The sequence below is a fragment of the Octopus sinensis genome, linkage group LG13 (assembly GCF_006345805.1).
Source record: "Octopus sinensis linkage group LG13, ASM634580v1, whole genome shotgun sequence".
Taxonomy (NCBI): domain Eukaryota; kingdom Metazoa; phylum Mollusca; class Cephalopoda; order Octopoda; family Octopodidae; genus Octopus; species Octopus sinensis.
The window spans coordinates 42,928,036-42,953,758 of NC_043009.1; the positions used below are offsets into that span (position 1 = coordinate 42,928,036).

A 25,723-nucleotide genomic window follows, 5' to 3' on the forward strand; every position below is an offset into this window, starting at 1 on the left:
AATTTTAAGGCATCTCCACCATAGGGTCCTATCAGAAGCAACCATCATCATGGTCGAAATTTTGGATCACACATTAATTTCTTTTTTGTACCAGTTGTGAAAGAATTAATCATTCCATTGTTTTAGGTAATTAACCTTTGGTTCATCCATCCATTTTTTACACCTGCCATACTGGGGAGGGTCACTGGGGATAGAGACCACAGGGTCCTATTAGAAGCAACCACCATCAAACTTTACTGTTGCATTACTGAGTGTAAGTAACTTAGACAATGTATATCATCCAACCATCTTACTCAAGGACTATATTTTGGATCACACATTCATCTCGTTTGAGGACAAGTTATAAACAATGTGTGTACATGCATGCACACACATAAGCATATTTTAACAGGAAATATTTATAATAATAATAATAATAATAATAACATCGAAAAATACCTTAGGAATGAGAACCCAGGTTCTAAATTTCCCTAAGACCCCCTGAAGAAGGCTGAAGGGTATGTCAGCCAAAACATTGTGTTAACAACAAACAAGATGAGGACAAATATCCGTCGAATGTAAATAATGATAATGATGATAATGATGATGGTGGTGGTAGTGGTGGCGGTGGTGGTGGTGGTGGTGGTGGTGGTGCTGGTGCTGCTGCTGCTGCTGCTGCTGGTGATGATGATGTCGATGACGATGATAGCAAACAAAGAGCAGGAGGAGAAGTGGAAGAGGAGAAAGAAGAAGAAAAAGAAGAAAAAGACGAGGAACAAAAGAAGTGTGCATGTGTGTGTGTATGTATACATATATGCATATATATATATATATATATATAACTTATAAAATAACTTATAAAATAAAATAAAATAAAATTTTCCCCTCCTCAGTGAGGAGGGGAAAATTCTTATGAATTAACCCCAAAAATTGGGACCAATACGGTAACAATGGATTTTTTTAGAAATTTCTATCAGCTTGTTTCAAGACGCATAAATTATAATGGTTATTGACAATTTTGTCTTTTTTCGGCATATTTGGCATTAGAATTTTTCTTTTACCCTTATTTTATAAGTTATTTATAAATTTAACCTTTAAAGGTATTTTTTGATATGCTGGCCATTGATAAAATTTTTTTTTTCGAAAACAATTTTATCCTACATTAGTTATATATATATATATATATATATATATATATATACATACATATATACACATATGCTTGTGTGTGTGTGTGTGTGCGTGTGTGTGTCTATGTGTTTATGCGTATGTATCATTGTATCATTGTTTGTCCCCACCACTTGATAACCAGTGTTGGTTTGCTGACATCTGCATAACTTAGCAGTCAAGCAAAAAGTGACCAACGGAACAACTACCAGACGTAAAAGAACTAGGGTCAATTTGTTTGACTAAAAACCCCTTCAAGGCAGTGCTCCAGCATGGCCACAATCAAAAAGACTGAAAATGAGATAAACAGTGCATCTATGCTCTGATCACCAATATTCTGTTCCACTGAATCAGGTTAAGACATTCTTTTATTCCTTTATTCTTTAACTTGTTTCAGGCATTTGACTGTGGCCATGCTGGAGCACCACCTTTAGTCAAACAAATCGACCCTAGGACTTATTCTTTGTAAGCCTGGTGTTTATTCTATCAGTCTCTTTTTGCCGAACTGCTAAGTTACAGGGACGTTAACACGCCAACATTGGTTGTCAAGCAATGGTGGGTTGACAAACGGACACAAATAACAAATACATATATATATGTGTGTATATACACACACACACATATATATATATATATATATATATATATATATATAGGCGCAGGAGTGACTGTGTGGTATGTAGCTTGCTAACCAACCACATGGTTCCGGGTTCAGTCCCACTGCATGGCATCTTGGGCATGTGTCTTCTGCTATAGCCCCGGGCCGACCAATGCCTTGTGAGTGGATTTGGTAGACGGAAACTGAAAGAAGCCTGTCGTATGTATGTGTGTATATATATATATATATAGAGAGAGAGAGAGAGAGAGAGAGAAACAGATTGATAGATAGATAGATAGATAGATAGATAGATAGATAGATAGATAGATAGATAGATAGATAGATAGATAGATAGATAGATAGATGGATAGATATAGATATAGATATACGACGGGCTTTTTTCAGTTTCTGTCTGCCAAATCCACTCATAAAGCTTTGTTTGGCCGGAGGCTATAGTAGAAATCACTTGCCCAAGGTGCCACGCAGTGGGACTGAAGCCAGAACAATGTGGTTGGGGAAGCAATCTTCTTACCACACAGCCACTCCTGCACCTTAAAAATTAAAGGTAAAATCCAAGGATCAAGGTGTAGGAAGTTAGTAAGCATCAAGCAGTCCGTAGAAGGAATAAAAAAAACAGCAACTTTCAGGAACAATAGTGATTTATTGCAGAACACAGAACATAGAGGAAGAGAGTATCAATGACTAGATCTTTTATCTTTAACGTGTTTCAGTCATTAGATTGTGGCCATGCTGGGGCATCGTCTTGAAGAAATTTAATCAAAAATCCACTCTAGAAGCTGGGTGCTTTTTTCAAGCCTGGTTCTTATGCTATGGGCCACTTTTGCGGAAATGCTAAATTACTGGGATGCAAACAAACCAACATCAGTTGTCAAGTGGTTGTAGTGACAAACATTGACACACACACACACACACACATATACATATATATGTGTGTGTGTGTATGTATATATATATATATATATATATATATATATATATATATGAGGAGTGGATGAAAAGTTTTAAGTTTTGATGTCTAGTACTATGTTTTGTTTTCTTGAGGTTCAGGACTTTTATACACCCCTCGTATATCATCATCATCATCATCATCATCATCGTCGTCGTCATCATCATCATCAACATTTGATGTCTGTTCTCCATGCTGGCAAGGACTGGCAGAAATTGGCAAGGCCAGAGGCCACACCAAGTTCCATAGTCTGTTTTGGCTAGGATTCTATAGCTGGATGCCCTTCCTAACACCAACCACTTTACAGAGTGCACTGGGGTCTTTCTATATATATATATATATATATATATATATATATATATATATATAATATTTATATATGCATATATACATACATATATGTACATACCTACATATTTATATATACACATACATATATGGGTACAGGACACCAAAAAATGTGATCAACATGAAAAACAAAAACATGGAAAATGAACTTTTTTCAAACAATGACAGAAAGAAACAGAGAAACAAGAGAGGTGACATAAAGAATAATCCCTTCTACAGTTGTTCCCTTGTTTTATTTACTCCGCATTTTGAACGCTTGGGACTATATATAATTCTACTAATCTTTTATTTACCAGCTCTGCTCTTCTATCAACACGACTACATATAGCATTCCATTACACCAACATCATCAACACCAACACCAACGCAAGCACCAGTGCAACCACTGCTAATACCAACACCACCATCAGCAATGTTGTCACAAATGCATCCACCAAAAAACCACCACCATCAATACCATCACCACAAAACCAACACCACCACTAAAACTAGCATCAACACAAGGGCCCCCCCCACCACCACCAGTACGAATGACAACAACACACCCAAGACCATCACCAGCATGACCACTAGCCATCCAAGAATTTGGACCTGGAGATCTCCATTTCCAGCGACTTCGAGGGCCACCTCTCAGTGGTGTCGGGCGTCAACGAAGTGAACCCTTGACTACAACAAGACGACCAAAGTTTTTTTTTCTTTCCAAGGCCTGGGGTCTCCTGCCCCTAAGCCCTAGACCATCACCTAATCACTCTTACCCGTCTTGATGCTTAACAACAACAACAACAACCAACGGCAACAATACACCCAACACCATCACCGGCATGACCACTAACACCAACTCACTACACCATCAACATCCCATCAAACACTACCATTATCACCACTACACTAGTACTACCACTACCTCAACGCTAATACTACCGTCACCTCTACTTGCACTACCTCTGCAATCAATACCACCAGCACCACCATCACTGCCACCACCACCACCATCATCGTTGACACAACCATCGTCACCACCACCACCATCATCGTTGACACAACCATCATATACACCACCACCATCACTGTCACCACCACCACCACCACCATCATCGTTGACACAACCATCGTCAACACCACCACCATCACTGCCACCACCACCACCACCATCATCGTTGACACAACCATCGTCAACACCACCACCATCACTGTCACCACCACCACCACCACCACCATCATCGTTGACACAACCATCGTCAACACCAACACCATCACTGCCACCACACCACCACCATCATCGTTGACACAACCATCGTCAACACCACCACCGTCACTGCCACCACCACCACCACCATCATCGTTGACACAACCATCGTCAACACAACCACCATCACTGCCACCACCACCACCACCATCATCGTTGACACAACCATCGTCAACACCACCACCATCACTGCCACCACCACCACCACCATCATCGTTGACACAACCATCGTCAACACCACCACCATCACCACCACCACTACCGCCGCCGCCACCACCATCGCCGTCACCACCACCACCACCACCAACACCACCAACAACAACAACAACTGCCACTGTTTCATAATGAGAAGACATTTTATTAGCCAAAGTAGAGCCACTCCCATTAAATCTGCATTTGATTTACAACAGACATTGCAACAACAACAACAACAATAGCAACAACAACAACAACAGCAACCAAAACTTCTAATCAATCTTAAAATTACTCCTGCCTTAATTAATTACCAATTAAACATTACATAAAATTATATATGCCTTTCGAAAATGACATGCATGGAGTATTTTGGGTTTACTTATTGATGGAGCTCTTGTCGGTGGTTGTTATTGTTGTTGTAGCTGTTGTTAATTGCTGTTGTTAATTATGATGATGGAAGTACTGGGTGTGCATGGGATTTGTTTTGTTTTTTGTTGTGTTTGTTTTGTTTTGTTGTACTTTTTGCATGTTCTACACGTAATTTCATTGTTTGTACATCGCAGCCATAATCACCTTTGTCTCACAGTAATTAGAGTAATATACAGAGAGAGTGATGGTGGGGATGGTGGTGATGGTGGTGGTGGTGGTGGTGGTGGTGGTGGCAGTGGTACTGATGATGGTGGTGTTGACGGTGGTCATGGTGGTAGTAGTGGAAGTGGTGGTTATCATGGTGGTAGTGGTGGCAGTGGTCGTGGTGGTGGTTGCAGTGATGGTGGTTGTTGTGGTGGTTTTGGTGGTGGTGGTAGTGGAAGTATTGATGTGGGTGGAGGAGATAACAGGCAATTCAGAGGTGGTGGTAGCTGTGGTAGTGGTGATGGTGGTGACGGTGGTGGTGGTAGTTGCAGTGGTGGTGGTGGTTGTAATGGTGATGGGGGACGATGTGATATAGATAGCACAACAATGCAGAGGTGGTAGTGATAGTGGTGGTGGTGGTGGTGGTGGTGGTGGTGGTATTGTTGGTGGTGGTGGTGGTGGTGATTGCAGTGGTGGTAGTGCTGGTGGTTGTAATGGTGATGGAGGACGAGGTGACATAGACAGCACAACAATACAACAATGCAGAGGTAGTAGTGATGGTGGTGGTGGTAATGATGGTGGTAATGGTAGTGGTGATAGTGGTGGTGGTCGTCGGCGTCGTTGCAGTGGTGATGGTGGTGGTTGTAATGGTGATGGGGGACAAGGTGACATAGACAGCACAACAATGCAGAAGTGGTAGTGATGGTGCAGTGGTAATTGCAAGGAGTGGGAGTGGTGGAGGAGCGGGGTCAATACTACATGTTTTAGAAAACAATGTTACATGAGTAGGTACATCTATTTGCGTTTACCCCTGACTCGTTCATCACTGATCTGTGATACTGCAGCATGCTCAATTGTGGACCACGTTTCTTTTACCACAAATTGATCTGCGATAACAAGGCTCAGTGGTCAGTCGAAGATTCTGCTTAGTCAGCAAAAATGTCCCCCAACAATTATCCACAATGCTCAGTTACACAGAAGGAATTGATTATTGCTTGTGTTTACATCACTCCACTGTGTAGCTGTGTATTTTTGATACAGATTTACTTACAGCTATCCATCCACATGCTACCAGTGAACAAAAATACAAAGTTATCCAATTCTGACAAATGACACTATATGTTACTCTCTTTTACTTGTTTCAGTCATTTGACTGCAGCCATGCTGGAGCACTGCCTTTAGTCGAGCAAATCGACCCTGGGACTTATTCTTTGTAAGCCTAGTACTTATTCTATCGGTCTCTTTTGCCAAACCACTAAGTGACGGGGACGTAAACACACCAGCATCGGTTGTCAAGCAATGCTAGGGGGACAAACACACACACACACATACATATATATATATATATATATATATATATATATATATATATACATATATATGACGGGCTTCTTTCAGTTTCCGTCTACCAAATCCACTCACAAGGCATTGGTCGGCCCGGGGCTATAGCAGAAGATACTTGCCCAAGATGCCACACAGTGGGACTGAACCCGGAACCATGTGGTTGGTAAGCAAGCTACCACACAGCCACTCCTGTGCTTAAAAAGTAGGCTTTCCCGTACGCCTGGGACTCGAATCCACACCTCTTTGGTTATGCGACTAAGTGTGCTACCGATTACACCAGCGAACTAACCTGTTATTAAATTTTACATTAAATATTATCTCAATCATGAAACAATATCATTATGTGATTTTAAAAAACAGTTTGGAGGTGTTATTTGGTTAAGTTAAGTGGACAATTTGGGACCTCAGAATGAAACCCTTCATTTTGCACTTTCCCTGTTGGCCACATTTAGCACCTTCAGACTTCCATGAAAATACAGCTCAAACATTGTTGTTTTAACACCATGAGAACCATACGAGTGAGATCGGGGCCAGAGAAACAAGCTAGCCTCCGAGCCGATGGCACGTTAAAAACACCATTCGAGCGTGATTGTTACCTGCGTTGCCTAATAACACTTGTACTAGTGGCACGTGAAAAAACATTTGAGCGAGGTCGTTGCCAGTGCTGCTGGACTGGCTACTGTGCAGGTGGCACATAAAAAGCACCATTTCAGCATGGCCATTGCCAGTACCGCCTGACTGGCCCTTGTGCCAGTAGCGCGTAAAAGCACCCACTACACTCTCGGAGTGGTTGGCATTAGGAAAGGCATCCAGCTGTAGAAACTCTGCCAGATCAGATTGGAGTGTGGTGCAGCCATCTGGTTCACCAGCCCTCAGTCAAATCGTCCAACCCATGCTAGCATGGAAAGTGGACGTTAAATGACGATGATGATGATGTTGAGATCCAGAGCGAATCGAAGAAGGTCCTCAACTTGCTTTCAGAAAACGACTTCCAGGCTGAATTCCAAAAGTGGCAGGAATTCTGGGACTGGTGTATTGCTGCATAAAGTGACTATTTGGAAGAAGAGGATGTTAAAACTTGGGTAAATAAGTTATTTTTTATTAAACATAACTAGTCCTGGAATATTTTGACACCACCATGTATTCTTTTTATTGTTTTGTCTCTGATTCATTTAACGCAAAGTTGTTTTGGAACCAAACACCTGTGATAAACAAAGAGAAGTAAATATAATGATGGAGCTTGAGTCAGTGTTGATGATTGAGGTTCCATTTGCTTGATCAAGAGAACAAACTACCACAGTACAAATGGGTGAGGCTTCCATTAAGAGAATGATTCTAAAAGGGATAATGGCACCTAATATATTCTACAGCCATTGATGATCATGGACCACCATGCCAAAGCCTGAAGATTCATTGTTCTTTTTTGGAAAGTTATGAGTGTAGTTTCCTGAAATCCCCTTTATTCCAGAAAACCAGTGAATCATGCGTGTCATGATTATAAATCATCTAATGAGAGAAGGCCCTCTCTGGTGATGAAAAACAACAGCAATCAGATATTGCAGTTCAAATTTGTCAGAATGCATTACGAATACTTTCTACTGTAAGCACACGACGTGATATTTCATGAGAGGATGTTAGTCAATTACATCGACTTCAGTACTCAATTAGTATTTATTTTATCGACACCCCACAAAAAGATGAAATGTAAAGTCAGCCTCAGTGGAATTTGAACTCAGAATGTAAAGCTAGAAGAAATGCCACTGAGCATTTTGTCCGGTGTGGTGTTAGTGGTGGTGGGGGGTGCAGTGGTGACGGTGGGGGGTGCAGTGGTGATGGTGGTGGTTGTAAGAGGGAATAGATATGTTATCATTTGGAGTCTCCGTGATGTACATGCATCCTATGAAGTATTATCTGTTTGGCAGACATCAGAATGCTGCATTAGCAAATTGTTTGTTTACTGATTCCTATAAACAAGAGCTCATGTTCTTGTTAGATTCATCAGTCTAGCAAGGTAGCTTCAACCGAGAAAACATACAACAAAGTCGAAACATCATTGTATCTCAAAGTCCCCTTACACTGGGAAACTGGTGAATCATGTGTGTAATGCACACACATTGCTTAAAGGGAGGTGTTCTCTGATGAGGAAAAACAAGAATAGTCAAATATTTATGTTCCAGTCTGCCAGAATGTATTGAGAATGAATAGATACATTATTGATTGCATTCTCACTGTTCTGTATGCACCCCTTGAATTATTCCCTATTGGTTTATTTACTGCTTAGTCTTTTAGTCCTCTGCTCTCCCAAGATTACTCTTAAGGTAGAGGGCCTATTTAACCTTTAGGTAGAGGCACTAGTTCATGTGGCATCAGGGCATATCTACACACTTGTGGGCCTGTGTAATACATGCCTAGGGCCCAGCCCTCCCACGAGTCCTGTATATCTTAGCCAAAGGATCATCTGCAATTTGACTAAGTCAGAGCCAGAGTAAATCTGGGAGTAATGGTGACTAACATCAGACTCCTTGAAATTTCAGACCTTCTGAGATGAAGCCATATCACTAGATTCTGTATAATATTTGACCCTAGACAATAATTAGCAGCACTACCACACGTTTTCTGCAACCCAGGTTGATGTACTATCAATTACACCAAAGTGACCCTCCATTTTTCTTCCATCAAATTAAAGGCTTTAAACTTACTAGTGAAAGTGAGAAGACAAATGCAGAAACAACAAGAAGTATGTATATAAGTACTGTGATAGGTTAATGTCATGTTGATATAAACTGTATAAGTGAGATTGCAGAAACAGCAAAACTTGTCTCCAAACACCAGAAGAGCAATAAATTTATTCTTTATTCATTAGTTTCTGTATCTACAGAGCTCTTGTCTAGTGGAATTATACTAAACAGCTGTCATTAAGTGCAGAAAAATTTACCGCCTAAATTGTCAGCTGAGTCCATAGTGAGGACAACACTCTAGTATTCTTTATGTATGTATTTATTAACTTGTTCATAATATCGTATTTGAAATCATCATCATTGCCATTGTCATCGTCATCATCATCATCATCATCATCATCGGGGTCATTATTGTCATCGTCACCATCACCATCACCACCATCATCATCATGATTGGTGTCATTGTCATCGTCATCATCACCGCCATCTTATCATCATCATTCTTCTCATTATCGGCAGTAGTGGCAGCTTCATCATTATCTTCACAATCATCATCATCATCATCATCATCATCATCATGTCATCATCATCATCATCATAAGTCATCATCATCATCGTCATTGTTGTCTTTTAATCAGCACTGCCATCATCATCATCATCACCATCATCATCATCACCATCATCATCATCATCACCATCATCAACAACAACAACAACAGCATTATTGTTATCATCTCTTTACTATCATCACCATCATAATTATAATTGTCCACATCGCCTTCATAATCATCATCATCACCATCATCAACAACAACAACAACAGCATTATTGTTATCATCTCTTTACTATCATCACCATCATAATTATAATTGTCCACATCGCCTTCATAATCATCATCATCATCATCATCATCATCATCTCATCATGACCATCATCCTCATCAATATTCTATACAATAAAAGAATTTGATTAGCAGAAACACATGCAATTAAAATAGAATTTGGTGACAGTTTGTCATTCTTCAAATCTTTTGTTTGACAAACAAAACTATTACAGTGTGTGTGTGTGTGTGTATGTGTGTGTGTGTGTGAGTGTGTTTTATTCATGTTTATGTGTGTGGATGTGTGTGTGCTTGTGCACCTGTGTGTATATATATATCCATGTGTGTACATGAATTTATGCATATCTGAGCATGTTCACATCAATATGTGCATGTTTGTGTGTATGTATATGTAGGCATGTAAGAATGGTCTTTGATCACCATGTAGCATAATAGAAAGATTCCCGCTAGAAACATCAGTAAACTATTTAGATTTCTGTTCAAACTACTGATATTCCAGTCTTCGTCTATGTATATCAGGGTAAGGTGGTTCTTGGAGCTTAGACTAAGTATCACAAAGCATCATTTTTAAATTCAACATTATGTAACTGAACAAGAGTACATTATTTTCATTATTTACATTTGACGAATATTTGGAGCTTAGACTAAGTATCACAAAGCATCATTTTTAAATTCAACATTATGTAACTGAACAAGAGTACATTATTTTCATTATTTACATTTGACGAATATTTGTCCTCATCTTGCTTGTTGTTAACACAACGTTTTGGCTGATATACCCTCCAACCTTCATCATGCGTCTTGGGGACATTTCGAACCTGGGTTCTCAATCTTCGTGATCAGAGATGCACATATCTGCCACTAAGGGACATGCTCAACTGGTTACGGTCAAACAACTGACAAGCAAATCTGTAGTATTGAGCAGAATATTTACTGTAGACCATCTTTTATACCAAGACAAAACAATGTACATGATAACACTTCCAATCAGTTAAGATCAGAAGCCATGAGAGCCCCTGTCTGGTACTACATATTATTATTATTATCATTATTATTATTATTATTATTATTATTATTATTATTATTATTATTATTATTATTATTATTATCATCATTATTATTATATTATTATTATTATTATTATTATTATTATATTATTATTATTATTATTATTATTATTCAGGTCACTACCTGGAATCAAACTCGAAATCTTGGGGTTAGTAGCCTGCGCTCTTAACCATTACACCCATGGGCATATGGCACAGTGGTTAAGAGTGCGGGCTACTAACCCCAAGATTCTGAGTTCAATTCCAGGCAGTGACCTGAATGATAATAATAATAATAATAATAACATTGAAAAATACCTTAGGAATGAGAACCTAGGTTTGAAAGTTCCCCAAGACACCTGATGAAGGCTGGAGGGTATATCAGCTGTTGTGTTAAACAAGATGAGGACAAATATCCAACAAATGTAAATAACGTAAATAATGTACATAATTCCTCATCTCTTAAATACAGGACTGTATAAGCAAGAGCATGTATAACATATGTCTTCCCTCTTTCTAGCTGTTTCATAAAAAAGGACAAAGGAAATTAAACAGGAGTGGCTGTGTGGTGAGTAGCTTGCTAACCAACCACATAGTTACGGGTTCAGTCCCACTGCGTGGCATCTTGGGCAAGTGTCTTCTGCTATAGCCCTGGGCCGACCAATGCCTTGTGAGTGGATTTGGTAGATGGAAACTGAAAGAAGCCTGTCGTATATATGTATATATATGTATGTATGTGTGTGTATGTGTTTGTGTGTCTGTGTGTCTGTGTTTGTCCCCCTAGCATTCCTTGACAACCGATGCTGGTGTGCTTAGGTCCCCGTCACTTAGCAGTTTGGCAAAAGAGACCGATAGAATAGAGACCGTATATATGTATATATATATGTATGTATGCGTGTGTATGTGTTTGTGTGTCTGTGTTTGTCCCCCTAGCATTGCTTGACAACCAATGCTGGTGTGTTTACGTCCCTGTCACTTAGCGGTTCGGCAAAAGAGAATGATAGAATAAATACTGAGCTTACAAAGAATAAGTCCCGGGGTCGATTTGCTCGACTAAAGGCGGTGCTCCAGCATGGCCGCAGTCAAATGATTGAAACAAGTAAAAGAGTAAAAGAGTAAGACCAATGAAAACAAAGCAAAAATCATGGTTGTGATATGGAGCAAAATGTACGGCATATCAGGGCTCAGCTTCAATGAAACTGATATGCTGTATGATGAGAAATAGACTCAATATACTGAAGCCAAGCAAACAATAAAATGCTGGCATTCCATCGGTTATAATGGTGTAGTTTCCAGTTGATCCAATCAAGAAAACATGCAAATGGCCTGAGCACTACAGACACATGTAGTCAACATGTGGTTCTCAGGGATATTCAGCATGGTGCTGAGTGGGATAAATCTGGCCATTTGAATACAAGTACTACTCATTTGTATTAGCTGAGTGGAGTGGAGCAATGTGCAAATGGCTGAGCACTCCAGACACATGTAGTCAACATGTGGTCCTCAGGGATATTCAGCATGGCACTGAGTGGGATAAAGCTGGCCATTTGAATACGAGTACTACTAATTTGTACTAGCTGAGTGGAGTGAAGCAATGTGAAGTAAAATATCTTGCTCAAAGATACAATGTACCTCCAGGTATTGAACTCACAACCTTATGATTGTGAGCCAAATACACTAAGCACTTAGCCATGTGCCCTCAAAGAATATGATGATGATGATGATGATGATGATGATGATGATGATGATGATGATGATGATGATGATGATGAGATGATGATGATGATGATGATGATGATGAAGACCACATCAATGATTTACCTTAGCTTGAAACATCAAGTTGCTTGATGCTTCTTTTTTAGCATAACAAAACGAGTAATAGCATTTAATGTTCAACAGTCTTTATCCATGATTACATACACACAAACACACACACACAACACACACACACACATATATATATATATATATATATATATATATATATATAAAATATTATTAGAGACAAAACCACTATTTTGCAAAACAAACAAGGAAAGACTTAATCAATACATAAAATTTTAATAAATAGTCAAAAAAACGCCACTACAATGTTTCTTGTCTTGATCGACAATCTTCAGGTGGACTTCCAATTTACAAGTCAGTTTCAAATTATGTTGGGGGGAACATATATATATACATAATTTGAAACTGACTTGTAAATTGGAAGTCCACCTGAAGATTGTCGATCAAGACAAGAAACAATTGTAGTGGCGGTTTTTTTGACTATTTATTAAAATTTTATGTATTGATTAAGTCTTTCCTTGTTTGTTTTGCAAAATAGTGGTTTTGTCTCTAATAATATTTTATAATATTTTACTATAAAATTGGATTTAATCCTAAATCTGATTTTTTCCCTGTAAATTTGGATTTATTCCCTAATATTTATTATTATATATATATATATATATATATATATATATGTGTGTGTGTGTGTGTGTGTGGCTGTGTGGTAAGTAGCTTGCTTACCAACCACATGGTTCTGGGTTCAGTCCCACTGCGTGGCACCTTGGGCGAGTGTCTTCTAATATAGCCTCAGGCTGACCAAAGCCTTGTGAGTGGATTTGGTAGATGGAAACTGAAAGAAGCCTGTCGTACATATGTATATATATATGTATGTGTGTGTGTATGTGTTTGTGTGTCTGTGTTTGTTCCCCCCAACATTGCTTGACAACTGATGCTGCTGTGTTTACATCTCCGTAACTTAGCGATTCGGCAAAAGAGACTGATAGAATAAATACTAGGCTTACAAAGAATAAGTCCTGGGGTTGATTTGCTCGACTAAAAAGCCAATGCTCCAGCGTGGCCACAGTCAAATGACTGAAACAAGTAAAAGAGTAAAAGAGTATATGTATGTGTGTGTGTGTATATATATATATATAAATATATATATATAGTTGGAATTTACAAAACAACAAACAAAACAAAAGACGAAGACAGGTGTGTAAACAACAAGCAGACGTATTAGTTAAATGCTTGGGAAGTGAGAAAATCATTTACGTTTCGAGCCTACACTCTTCAACAGGAAGAAAAACAGAAATAAACTGGAAGAGAAAATAAAAAAAGGGTTTAGTGGTGAGTGATCAATCATGGCAAATACCACACATTAGATGTCAAAGTGATTGTAGAACACAACATGTGTGATGAAGTGTTTTGCTGAAGAACATAACACACCATTCAGTCCAGTAATCAAAGCCACAATCTCATAACCATGACTGCAACACCCTAACAACTAGGCTATGAGGCCCCAAATTGCTTACCAACCACAGGGTCTTTTACTATAGCTTTGGCCCAACCAAAGCCTTGTGGGTGGATTTGGTTGGAAGAAACTGAAAGAAGCTCGTCATATATATCTATATATATGTGTGTGTGTGTAAGTTTGTGTGTCTGTATTTGTCCCCCTTGCATTGCTTCACAACCGATGCTGGTGTGTTTATGTCCCCTTCACTTAGCGATTCACCAAAAGAGACCGATAGAATAAGTACTGGGCTTACAAAGGATAAGTCCCTGGGTCGATTTGCTCGACTAAAGGCGGTGCTCCAGCATGGCCACATTCAAATAACTGAAACAAGTAAAAGAGTAAAAGAGTATATATATATATATATATATACCAATATATATATTTCTTTACTACCCACAAGGGGCTAAACACACAGAGAGGACAAACAAGGACAGACAAACGGATTAAATCGATTACCTCGACCCCAGTGCGTAACTGATACTTAATTTATCGACCCCGAAAGGATGAATGGCAAAGTCGACCTTGGCGGAATTTGAACCCAGAGCGTAACGGCAGACGAAATACGGCTACGCATTTCGCCCGGCGTGCTAACGATTCTGCCATATATACACACACATTCATGCACAAGCGTTTACACAGACACACGGCTAAATGTACAGAGTAAAAGAGAAAGCGATGCGGATATTTTAGATAACAGCATACATACAGACTGTATCATCTGTATGTGACTATACTACTAAGCAGATGTAAAATCTCATATATATATATATGTATACATGCATACATACATATATATATATATATATATATATATTATATATATATATATATATATATATATATATATATATACCATGCTACTCATGCCCAGTGTTTCTGCGCTCCAGATGTAAATATATATCTATCCCTATATATATATGCACACACACACACACACATGTATACACAAATACTCTCTCTCTCTCCCAAACACACATACACACACACATATATATATATATCTTATATATGTCATCATACTTAAACTCTGCATGCACTCAAAATGAAAGTGGATATCAAGGGAAGCCAAAAGCACCGCTAAGAATTCTACAAGACTATTTGAAGAACCTTACATAATTTAACATTTGTCTCGGTTATTTGTGAATGTCAGAAAAAGATCCTGTTATTTCTATAATACATTAGTTGTATTGGGAATAGCTGTGGGAATATTTGTGTTACTAGAAAACACAGCTTATTATATTTCACATGCTCCACTCTAGGATTTCTCTTTTTGATCTATTATATTTCTTATTAATTATCAGCAAAATCCATTAATTTCCAAACGGTAAAGCAATTAGTAGGGTTTTTTTTTTGTTTATTTGTTTTTACATTAAATGGTTCTTTTTTTTATTTCTTACATTTTTGTTTTGCAATTTTATTTACTCCTTAGTTCAGTAAAACTGTAAAGTTGAGACAAAAATTATGTAACAATATCTTACATTAAGCTTTCGCTTATTTGGGAATTTACAATATTGGTCAAAATATATATATATATATATGTGTGTGTGTGACTGTGTGTGTAAATTTGTGTGTGTAGTACCCTGTCTAATTCATTATATTCTAAATATTTGCAAGCTTGGGTTCGGTGCAATACTCTTGTCTCACTTTCTCTATATTACTATTCTTAATTAATTTTCCTCTTTTCATGCTGTCTTGGCATATTTTTCTAATCCAAATCTCATATAAATTTGTCTGGTAACCCCCATGCACTATCTGCAGCAGTGTTGCTAGTTGTTCATTATCTGCAGTGTACAACATGAGATTGTCCAGAAGCAAAAAAAATAGTTGTGTTACTTTTAGCATTTGCATTTAATTCTAGTCTTTTTCAACATGGGAGTTAGAGGTGCCAGTTCCAGGTAGAAAAGGAGTGGAGAGATGGCATCTATTTGAGTTATTCCATGTCTAATAGTGATAGGTTTCATTTTTATAATTCTCTTATTTAGTTTTGTATCTTTAAAATTGTTTACCATTAACACATGATAGACTTTATTTATCTTCATGTTACTGGTACTATGCTATCCATGCTCAGTGTTTCTGGGTTCCAGATGAAAGGAATTCTGTCAAAAGTCTTTGGGTAAGCAATCCTTGCCATGTTCTTTGAGTAAGCAATCCTTGCTTTCTGCAGTTGTCATGACTCTACTGATCAGTTATGGATCTTTACATCGATATATGGCTTCTCACAATGTATTTCTGCTTTTCTGAAAACTGAAGGTTTTTTTTTATCCGATGCTTATTGCCTCCCTATTATATTATTGCAGCCATGACATTGTAGGTTATAGCAAGATACACCACTATCATCATCCTCATCCTCATCATCATCCTCATTATCCTTCTTCTACTCCTACTCCTCCTCTTCCTCCTCCTCCACCTCATCATCATCACAGTAATCTTTATCAGTGTTGTTGTCATCATTATCCTCGTTTTCATTAACAGTGGTAGCATCATCATCATCTTTGTCATCATCATTGTCGTCATCGTCGCTGTCATTGTCATCGTAGCCATCATTATTGTCATCGTCATCACAGCAATCTTTATTTTTGTTGTTGTCATCATTATACTCGTCTTCATGAACAGAGACAGCATTATCATCACCATTGTCACCATCATCATCATCATCATTTAGCATCCGCTTTCCATGCTAGCATGGGTTGGACGGTTCAACTGGGGTCTGGGAAGTCAGAAGGCTGCACCAGGCCCAGTCTGATCTGGCAGTGTTTCTACAGCTGGATGCCCTTCCTATCCCATCATAATCCCATTTTCATCATCATCATTGTCGATGTCATCATCGTCATCGTCGTCATCATCATCATCATCATCATCATCATCAATACCAACAGCACCAGCTGTTTTCTTTTTCCTTTTTTTTTTGTTGCTGATGTTCATGTTATTTCCTTCTATTCGTTCCCCTCAATCTAGCCAAAGTTTTTATTAAGGCTATGTGTATATAAATACACACAGACACACACACGCACGCACGCAAGCACGCACGCACACGCACACACATACACACACATACACACATGTCGATGTAAAGCACATTCCAGCAGTAGTATTGTGTTTCTTGATAAGTTAATGTTTGAATGCTGAATGGTAAAGCAATGATTTAAGAAAGTAAGCAAACATTAATTTTATATGTGTATGTGTGTATGTATTTAAAGATGTATAAATATGTGTATATGTGTGTGTGTGTGTGTGTGTGTAATATATATGTATACATATATATGGGTATATATATATATATATACATATATATATGTGTATATATATATATATATATATATATATTTATATATACACACATATATACATATATATACATACACATATATATTGGATATGTATCATATATTTACATTTACATATACATGTGTATGTATGTGTGTGTGTAATATATATATATATATATAAATTGAATTTACATATTTATGAATGTGTTTGTGTGTGTGTGTGTGTGCACACGTGTGTGTGTGTTATACATTATCTGTGAATTTATACATTGCATATACATATATATATACATACATATATATATATATATATATATACATATATATATACATATATATATATATACGCAAACACATATATGCATATAATACACACATCTACACATATATACATATATATTTACACACACATGCGAATGTATATATGTATACACACACACGCGCACATGTGTGTGTGTGTGTGTAGGCATTCTTCTTTCTTTCAAAATTTCATGAACTTCCCCCCTTACATTAGCAATACCCAGATGTTGATGTTTGTTTGACAAACTTCCTTGTTTCGGTTCCGTTCATAGAAGCCCCACCTGGACCATTCTTCTTCTCTTGTAAATCTCTTGTTACTTGATCCACAGAAACAGAAAGCAAAAAAAAAAAAAAAAACTAATAAGAAACAAGAAAAGGAGAAACAACTCACATACTCACCAAGACCCTTGACGTCCCACGCCTGTGTTCTACTAACATATTTTCCTCTTATTCTTCAAGTGGCCACCAAAGAGATGCATTTCGCGACACCCCACAAAGTATCTCCACCTTTCATAGCTTTGGTACATCCTCTGCCTCATGTTGTGTGTCTCAACGTAGTTGATCAGTTTTCATTCTTTATCAATTTGCAGAAGCCTCCAAGATATAATCTCTGTTATAGTCTGTTATTTCAGCATCATAACAGTGCCCAGCAGAGTCTAATCTATTTTGAGTTACAAGCTTTATATTGTGACCCAATACAGTTGAGCAATTTTCATCTCCTATTAAGGCCTAGAAATCTCCAAGATATAATCTCTGATATGGCTTGCTGTTCAGCATTAAGACAGTGGCCAGCAAAATCTACTCTGTTGAGCAACAAGCCTTATATTGAGTGTCTCAATACAGTTGAGCAGTTTTCATCTTCTATTAAGGCACAGAAGTCTCCAAAATATAACCTCTGATATGTCCAGCGAGCTGGCAGAAACGTTAGCACGCCCAGTGAAACGTGTAGTCATATTTCGTCTGCCGCTACGTTCTGAGTTCAAATTCCGCCGAGGCTGACTTTGCCTTTCATCCTTTCGGGGGTCGATAAATTAAGTACCAGTTACACACTGGGGTCGATATAATAGACTTAATCCGTTTTTCTGTCCTTGTTAGTCCTCTCTGTGTTTAGCCCCTTGTGGGTAGTAAAGAAATAGATATGTCTTGTTCAGCTCTATAGCAGTGGCCAGGAAAATCTATTCTATGTTGAGCAACAATAGAGTGACCGGTTGGTAATCTTGTGTTCAGGCAATGAAATGTTTTGAGCTCTCATGAAAAGTTTGGTGATCTTAAAATTCCTCAGTAATAAAATGTAGCTTTGAAGATACATACATTTTATTATTAAAGTACTGAAGAAAGGCAGCAAGGTGGCAGAATCATTAGCATGCCAGGTGAAATGCTTAGCGGTGTTTCATCTGTCTTTATGTTCTGAGTTCAAATTCTGCTAAGGTCGACTTTACCTTTCACTTTTTCGAGGTTGATAAATTAAGTACCAGTTGCATACTGGGGTTGACCTAATTGACTGGCCCCCTCCCCCAAAATTTTGGGCCTTGTGCTTAGAGTAGAAAAGAATCGTTAGTACATTAGCACACCAAATGAAATGCTTAGTGGTATTTCGTCTGTCCTTACATTCTGAGTTCAAATTCTGCCAGTCAACTTTGCCTTTCATCCTTTCAGGGTCAATGAAACAAGTAGCAGTCAAAATTTCAGGCCTTGTGCCTATAATAGAAAGGATTATTAAAGTACTGAAGAACTCTTGAAAAGAGTACAGAAACAACAGAATATATTACTGAATCAATTTAACTTGGATTGTCATATTACCAAGACCCCTAAAATGGCATGGAACTGTAATGAAAGTATTAATTCTTTCCTCTTAGCATACTAGCATTGGTTTCCGGTATTTCTGTTGTCAAGAAGTGTTTAACCTCAATACAAGGGATTTCAAGTTATACCAGCCCCGTCTGGCACCTGTGCCGGTGGCACGTAAAAAGCACCCACTACACTTACGGAGGGGTTGGCGTTAGGAAGGGCATCCAGCCGTAGAAACATTACCTGATCAGACTGGGCCTGGTGCAGCCTTCTGGCTCCCCAGACCCCAGTTGAACCGTCTGGCACTTGTGCTGGTGGCACGTAAAAAGCACCCACTACACTCACGGAGTGGTTGGCGTTAGGAAGGGCATCCAGCCGTAGAAACATTGCCAGATCAGACTGGGCCTGGTGCAGCCTTCTGGCTCCCCAGACCCCAGTTGAACCGTCCAACCCATGCTAGCATGGAAAGCGGATGCTAAATGATGATGATGATGATGATGATGATTTCTTTTATTAGCTCAATAACTCTTGAGTACACTGGCCCTGTATTACCAGAGTTCAATGACTGAAGTCCGTTAAAATACTGGAATAAAAGAATGATGGTCAGAACGTCTCTATAACAGACGAAAATAGTAAAAATAGTAACTATGCTTAGAAGTAATGTTTATCACCATATCAATATGGCTATTCGATGTTACTAACGTTTTTAAACACAAGAAGAGTCTCTTCCAGCTGGTAATCAATGCAATCTGCAAGCAGGGGAGCAAATATACATTGCAAGCAAGGCGCAGGAATGGCTGTGTGGTAAGTAGCTTGCTTACCAACAACGTGGTTCTGGGTTCATTCCCACTGCATGACACCTTGGGCAAGAGTCTTCTACTATAGCCTCGGGCTGACCAAAGCCTTGTGAGTGGATTTGGTAGACAGAAACTGAAAGAAGCCCGTCGTATATATGTATATATATATATGTGTGCGTATATGTTTGTGTGTCTGTGTTTGTCCCCCTAGCATTGCTTGACAACCAATGCTGGTGTGTTTATATCCTCGTAACCCAGCAGTTTGGCAAAAGAGACCGATAGAATAAGTACTTGGCTTACAAAGAATAAGTCCTGGGGTTGATTTGTTCGACAAAAGGCGGTGCTCCAGCATAGCCACAGTCAAATGACTGAAACAAGTAAAAGAGTAAGCAAACGACTGCCATCTTCTAACAGATGACAGGAGCACTGGAACAAATGGTTTTGGACTGTTTGTGCCCCTCGTCAATAGTTGAACACCCAGCTGATAGAGATAGTAAGAATTTGCTCCAGCTTGCAATGAAGGTGGAAGATTTTGAGGTTTGTAGCATGGTGTGTTAGTAGGGATGAAGTTAGATTTAGGGGTGAAAATATTTAAGGATGATCGTTTCGCACATTAGTGATAGGGAATTAGTGATGAATGGACGGATAGATGGATGGATGGATGGATGGATGGATTGATGGATGAATGGATGAATGAGTAATGGTGGCAGTGGTTTGTTGTTGTTGTTGGTGGTGATGGCAGTGGTAGCATTGGTGCTGATGGTACTAGTAGTAATGATGTTGGAGAGGGTTTTGGTGGTGGTGTCAGGGATGTGCTGCTGCTGGTAGTGCTGATGGTAGTGGTGGTAGTGATGTTGGTGATGGTTGCATTGGCGATGGTGGTGGTGGTGGTGGTGGTGGATATGATAATGACATTAGTGCTGGAAGCATTGGTAATGGTGAGGACAGTAGCAGTGGTGATGGTTGTAGTGGTGTTGATGGCCATGACGACGGTGGTGGTGGTGGTGGTGGTGGTGGTTATGATGATTGTGACCGTAGCCATGGTGGAATTGATAAGAGCAGTGGCAGTGGCAGCAGTGGTAATGGTATTGGTAGTAGAGATGATAATAGTGAACACCACTTGTGGTGGTAACAGCTACAACAGTTGTTGCAGTAGCAGATGTAGTTGCAGTGGTGGCTGTCATTGTGGTGGTGGTGGTGGTGTCCCTTTTCGTGGCGTGGATGTCAATGGTGTTGGCGTTAGAGTAAAACAGCGTTTGTAAGAAGTAAGACAACGATGATAGCAGCCATTTTAATTTCAGTGAGTCTTGAGATTTTTGTTGTAGTTGTTGTTGTTGTTGTTGTTGTTCTTTTTCTTTTTTGCTCAACAAATGATATTTGTCTAGAATACACTTTCTTCTAATTACAACTTTGGTTTCATGAATACATAGTCGCTAATGTCTATTTGTGTGTGGGTATGTGCATATTTGTTAATATATGTTAGGATAAGCATGTTTGCTTGTGTATGAATAAATCAGTGTGTACTAATCTTATGTGTGTATGTGCAAGCTTGTTTGTGCATGCGCATATGGGTGGATGTGCTTGTTAGTTTATATGTTTGTGTGTGCATGTGTGCATATTTGTTAGTATATGTTAGTATATGCATGTACTTGTGTTGGTGTGTGTTCATATCTTATCTTATTTTAAAAGATTTCCTCTTTCATTTTCTTGCCTTTTCGTTTTCTTTTTGTTGCATTCGTTCTGTGGAAATGGTAGATATGTTTGTTGTAAAAATTAATGAAGTGGGAAATCTTTGTTTGTTTGTTATCCAAGAATTCCATTGATCTTGAGAAACACTGGCAGATAGTAAAATTTTAAAGACTGCCGACTTATTCTTATCAAAAATCTCTTTTGAGAACTTTAAGCAGTATGTTCCAAAACTGTAAAAGCCAGTAAGAATGTTTGTAAAAACAAATTGACGAGCAATTTAGAAACATAAAATAGAATTTTTATTAAATTATTCCAAACTACTAATCAGCAACAAAAAAAAGAAAAGAAGAAAGAAAGAAAGAAATTATTGAAAATAATTGACCAAACTTCAGTTCTTTTAAATAAACCACATTTTCTAACCCACCTCCCTTCTTCATCCACTCTATCCCTCTACCATAAGTTCACATCATTTGTAGAGCATTAGCTCTGTTTCACAAGAGATTTCAGTTTTATTAATTTTGGTTTTTCTTTTTATTAATCCTTTAATTAGTTTGACAACAAGCACATAAATAAGTTATATTGAGCTGCCAATAGGAGTTCAATCCTATTTCAAGTTCTTGACATTGTTTATATTTGTATTTTGTAAATAAATAATACTCACTCAAAAAAAATTAAATAATAATAATAATAATAATAATATAATAATAATAATAATAATAATAATAATAATAATAATAATAATATCAAAGCTGAAACAAAGCAAAACAAAAACAAACAAAAATAAAACAAGGAAAGAACGATGGAGCCCCTTCTTTCACTGCCTTTTTCTGGATCTTTCTGTTTCCTTTCCTGGATCTGCTTATGGATTATTTTATTTATGGATCGATCTATTTTCTTTTCTAGATTTTTCTGTCTACCATTTATGCAGTGAAGAACAGTGCGTTTGGTAACAGCTTTCTTCTGAGCCAATCACTGTTTTACAGTGACAAAAAAAGAGCATAGCAGTGTAAGTGCACCTCTTGAGAAAATGTCATGGTTTTCTAACAAGTATACACAAGAATAAGATACATGATGTATATATATATATATATACGTACATGCATTCATATATACAAAACACATATGCATATATATCACTTCCTCTCCCTTTCCCTCTCTTTCACTTTTTCTCTGTATGTATGTATGAATCTATATATGGATGTATGTGTATATATATATATACACATAGATAGATATTTAAATAGATAGATAGATAGATAGATAGATAGATAGATAGATAGATAGATAGATAGATAGATAGATAGATAGATACATAGATATACAGGGTACAGTGAATACAGTGTCAGCTAAATTACGCAAAAAGAATATAAGTGTCATCTCATTTTGGAAAACACTTACCAAAATTACATAAAAATATCTTGAAATACAAAACAGTAAATTTATTCAATAAAATGACCATTGGCTTCTACCACGGCCTCCAGACGACTTCATAATCCCCTGCAATTATTCTGGATAGTCTTCTTGTTTAAGTTGGTATTTCCATGTATTTTTCAATTTATGGTACCAACACATTCGATCAGCTCAGAACAACCATTGCTTGTGGTAGCTCCCCATACCATTACAGAGATACCGCCATGTTTCACAGTTGGTTGGAGTCGTTTCAAATCAAATTCTTGATTGGGAAGTCTCCAGACCCAAACACGTCCACTGTCTCTGAAAATAATGCAAATCTAGATTCATCTGAGAAAATCCCGCTATCCCAAAATGAACTGGATTTTTCTGACATCTCCTTAGCCCATTTCTTTCTTTTCATGATATTAATTGGTTGAAGGAGAGGTTTTCTTCTAGCTGCTCGTCCTTAATACCAAAGCTTATGCAGATATGTAACATTTTCTTGGACTAACTTCTAGCTGTTTTGCAATGTCAAAATCCTTTGAACAGGGTTCGTTTTAAACAATTTTCTTCAGACAACAAAGCTTCCTTTCCTAGGGCCCAGGTTGGCTGGGACAAGAATCTGTTGATTCTTTTCCTTGGCTTTTGAATTACACCATAATTCTATTAACAGTAGCAAGAGGAATTTGAAGATTTTTGGAAATTTTTCGCTGCCTAAGACCAGCCTCAGATTGCCCAATAATACAACCTCTTTGAAAATCTGACAGTTCTGTTGAATTTTTTGTGAGTGGCATGGTTACTCTCTGCAAATGTTTAATATAATGGCACCTGGAATGATAAAGAATAATTACATTGTAAATTCTATACCACTGAAAACATATTAAGATGTTTAGATCAGAAATTTTGAATATTAAAGGTGTCTATTTACTTCCTGCATGTCTGTGTATATATATGATATTTACCACTTGAAGTATGATGAAAAAATATGAGAAAGATATGGTATATAATTTTTTTTGAGCAGGGGTTTCTTGTGACATGTAATTTATTTTAAGGGTTTAATGGCTGAAACTGGTCTAATGACTGAAACATGTAAACAATCTCAATATATATAAAGCTGAAGTTGTCTGTGTATGGCAGGTTTGGTAGCCTTCAACTAACACTAACTGCGGTGCAAGTTGACCAAACTTGAAAGTATGATAAAAGAAGGCTTGCTCTTCCTTCCATAGGAGAAAAAATTCAAATCAGACCATGTTAACACCAAAAATTATTTACATCAAAAAGGTGCTTTTTTTTCTATGAAAATCCCTATTTTTTACAATTTTTTTACTGCTGTGTCGCCATTTTTCGGTGTATTTCAACCAGAAAAATGTTCACTTAAAGAGAATAACAAGCTACATAATGCAAAATTTTTACTTTTCAAAAATTCCAATTCTAAAGTGTTGAAAAGAAAAGCCCGAGCAACGCTGGGTTATACTGCTAGTAAAAGATAAAGATGGCTTCATCCCATGGGAGAACTCATGCTTAATCAGGAAGGTTTCCACTGTACTGTCATCAATGTGTTGTAAAGCATACAGTCCATGATAACAACAATGTCCCTTTATCCTAGAAAGCCTTTACCATTTTTTTGTTCCATTATCAGACTCAGAAAATAAATAAGAAATACCAGGGAAATTTATTGGCATCGATGTATTGAGGGAGAAGGTGGGCCTAAGAGGAATTATATGCAGTGTGCAAGAGAGGGAGATTCTGTGTGTTTGGTAATGTGATGTGGATGAATGAGAACAGTTGCATAAAGAGGTGTTGATCACTTAACCTTTGGTATTCGGATTACTCTGTCCAATGTAATGCTTATGTATTCACCTTGTTTTGAATTAATCATGTATTAATCATGAGAGATTTCGATTATTGGATTGTTTATTTTTAGAATGACATTGTAGGGTAGGTGTGAGAGGCTGGATTTGGCCAGTGTGAACATAAAATACATAGGACATTTTGGCTAGATATGGCCAGTTTCGATGCAAATGAATTAAACTAAATATTTTATATAACTTATATTGATAGTTACAGGAGTGGCTGTGTGATAAGTAGCTTGCTTACCAACCACATGGGTCTGGGTTCAGTCACACTGCATGGCACCTTGGTCAAGTGTCTTCTACTATAGCCTCAGGCTTACCAAAGCCTTGTGAGTGTATTTAGCAGACAGAAACTGAAAGAAGCCTGTCGTATATA

The 25,723-nt window shown here is 37.8% G+C and overlaps 1 long non-coding RNA gene across 1 annotated transcript; it reads right to left on the reverse strand.

The window, feature by feature from the left end:
• Positions 1-1,378: 1,378 nt before the first annotated feature.
• On the reverse strand, positions 1,379-25,412 carry LOC118765720. The gene is made up of 3 exons (XR_005001586.1): positions 25,303-25,412; positions 14,057-14,065; positions 1,379-1,388 (listed from the first exon to the last, which is right to left on the reverse strand). It is a non-coding gene; the product is annotated as an uncharacterized LOC118765720 (long non-coding RNA).
• Between the last annotated feature and the right edge of the window lie 311 nt (positions 25,413-25,723).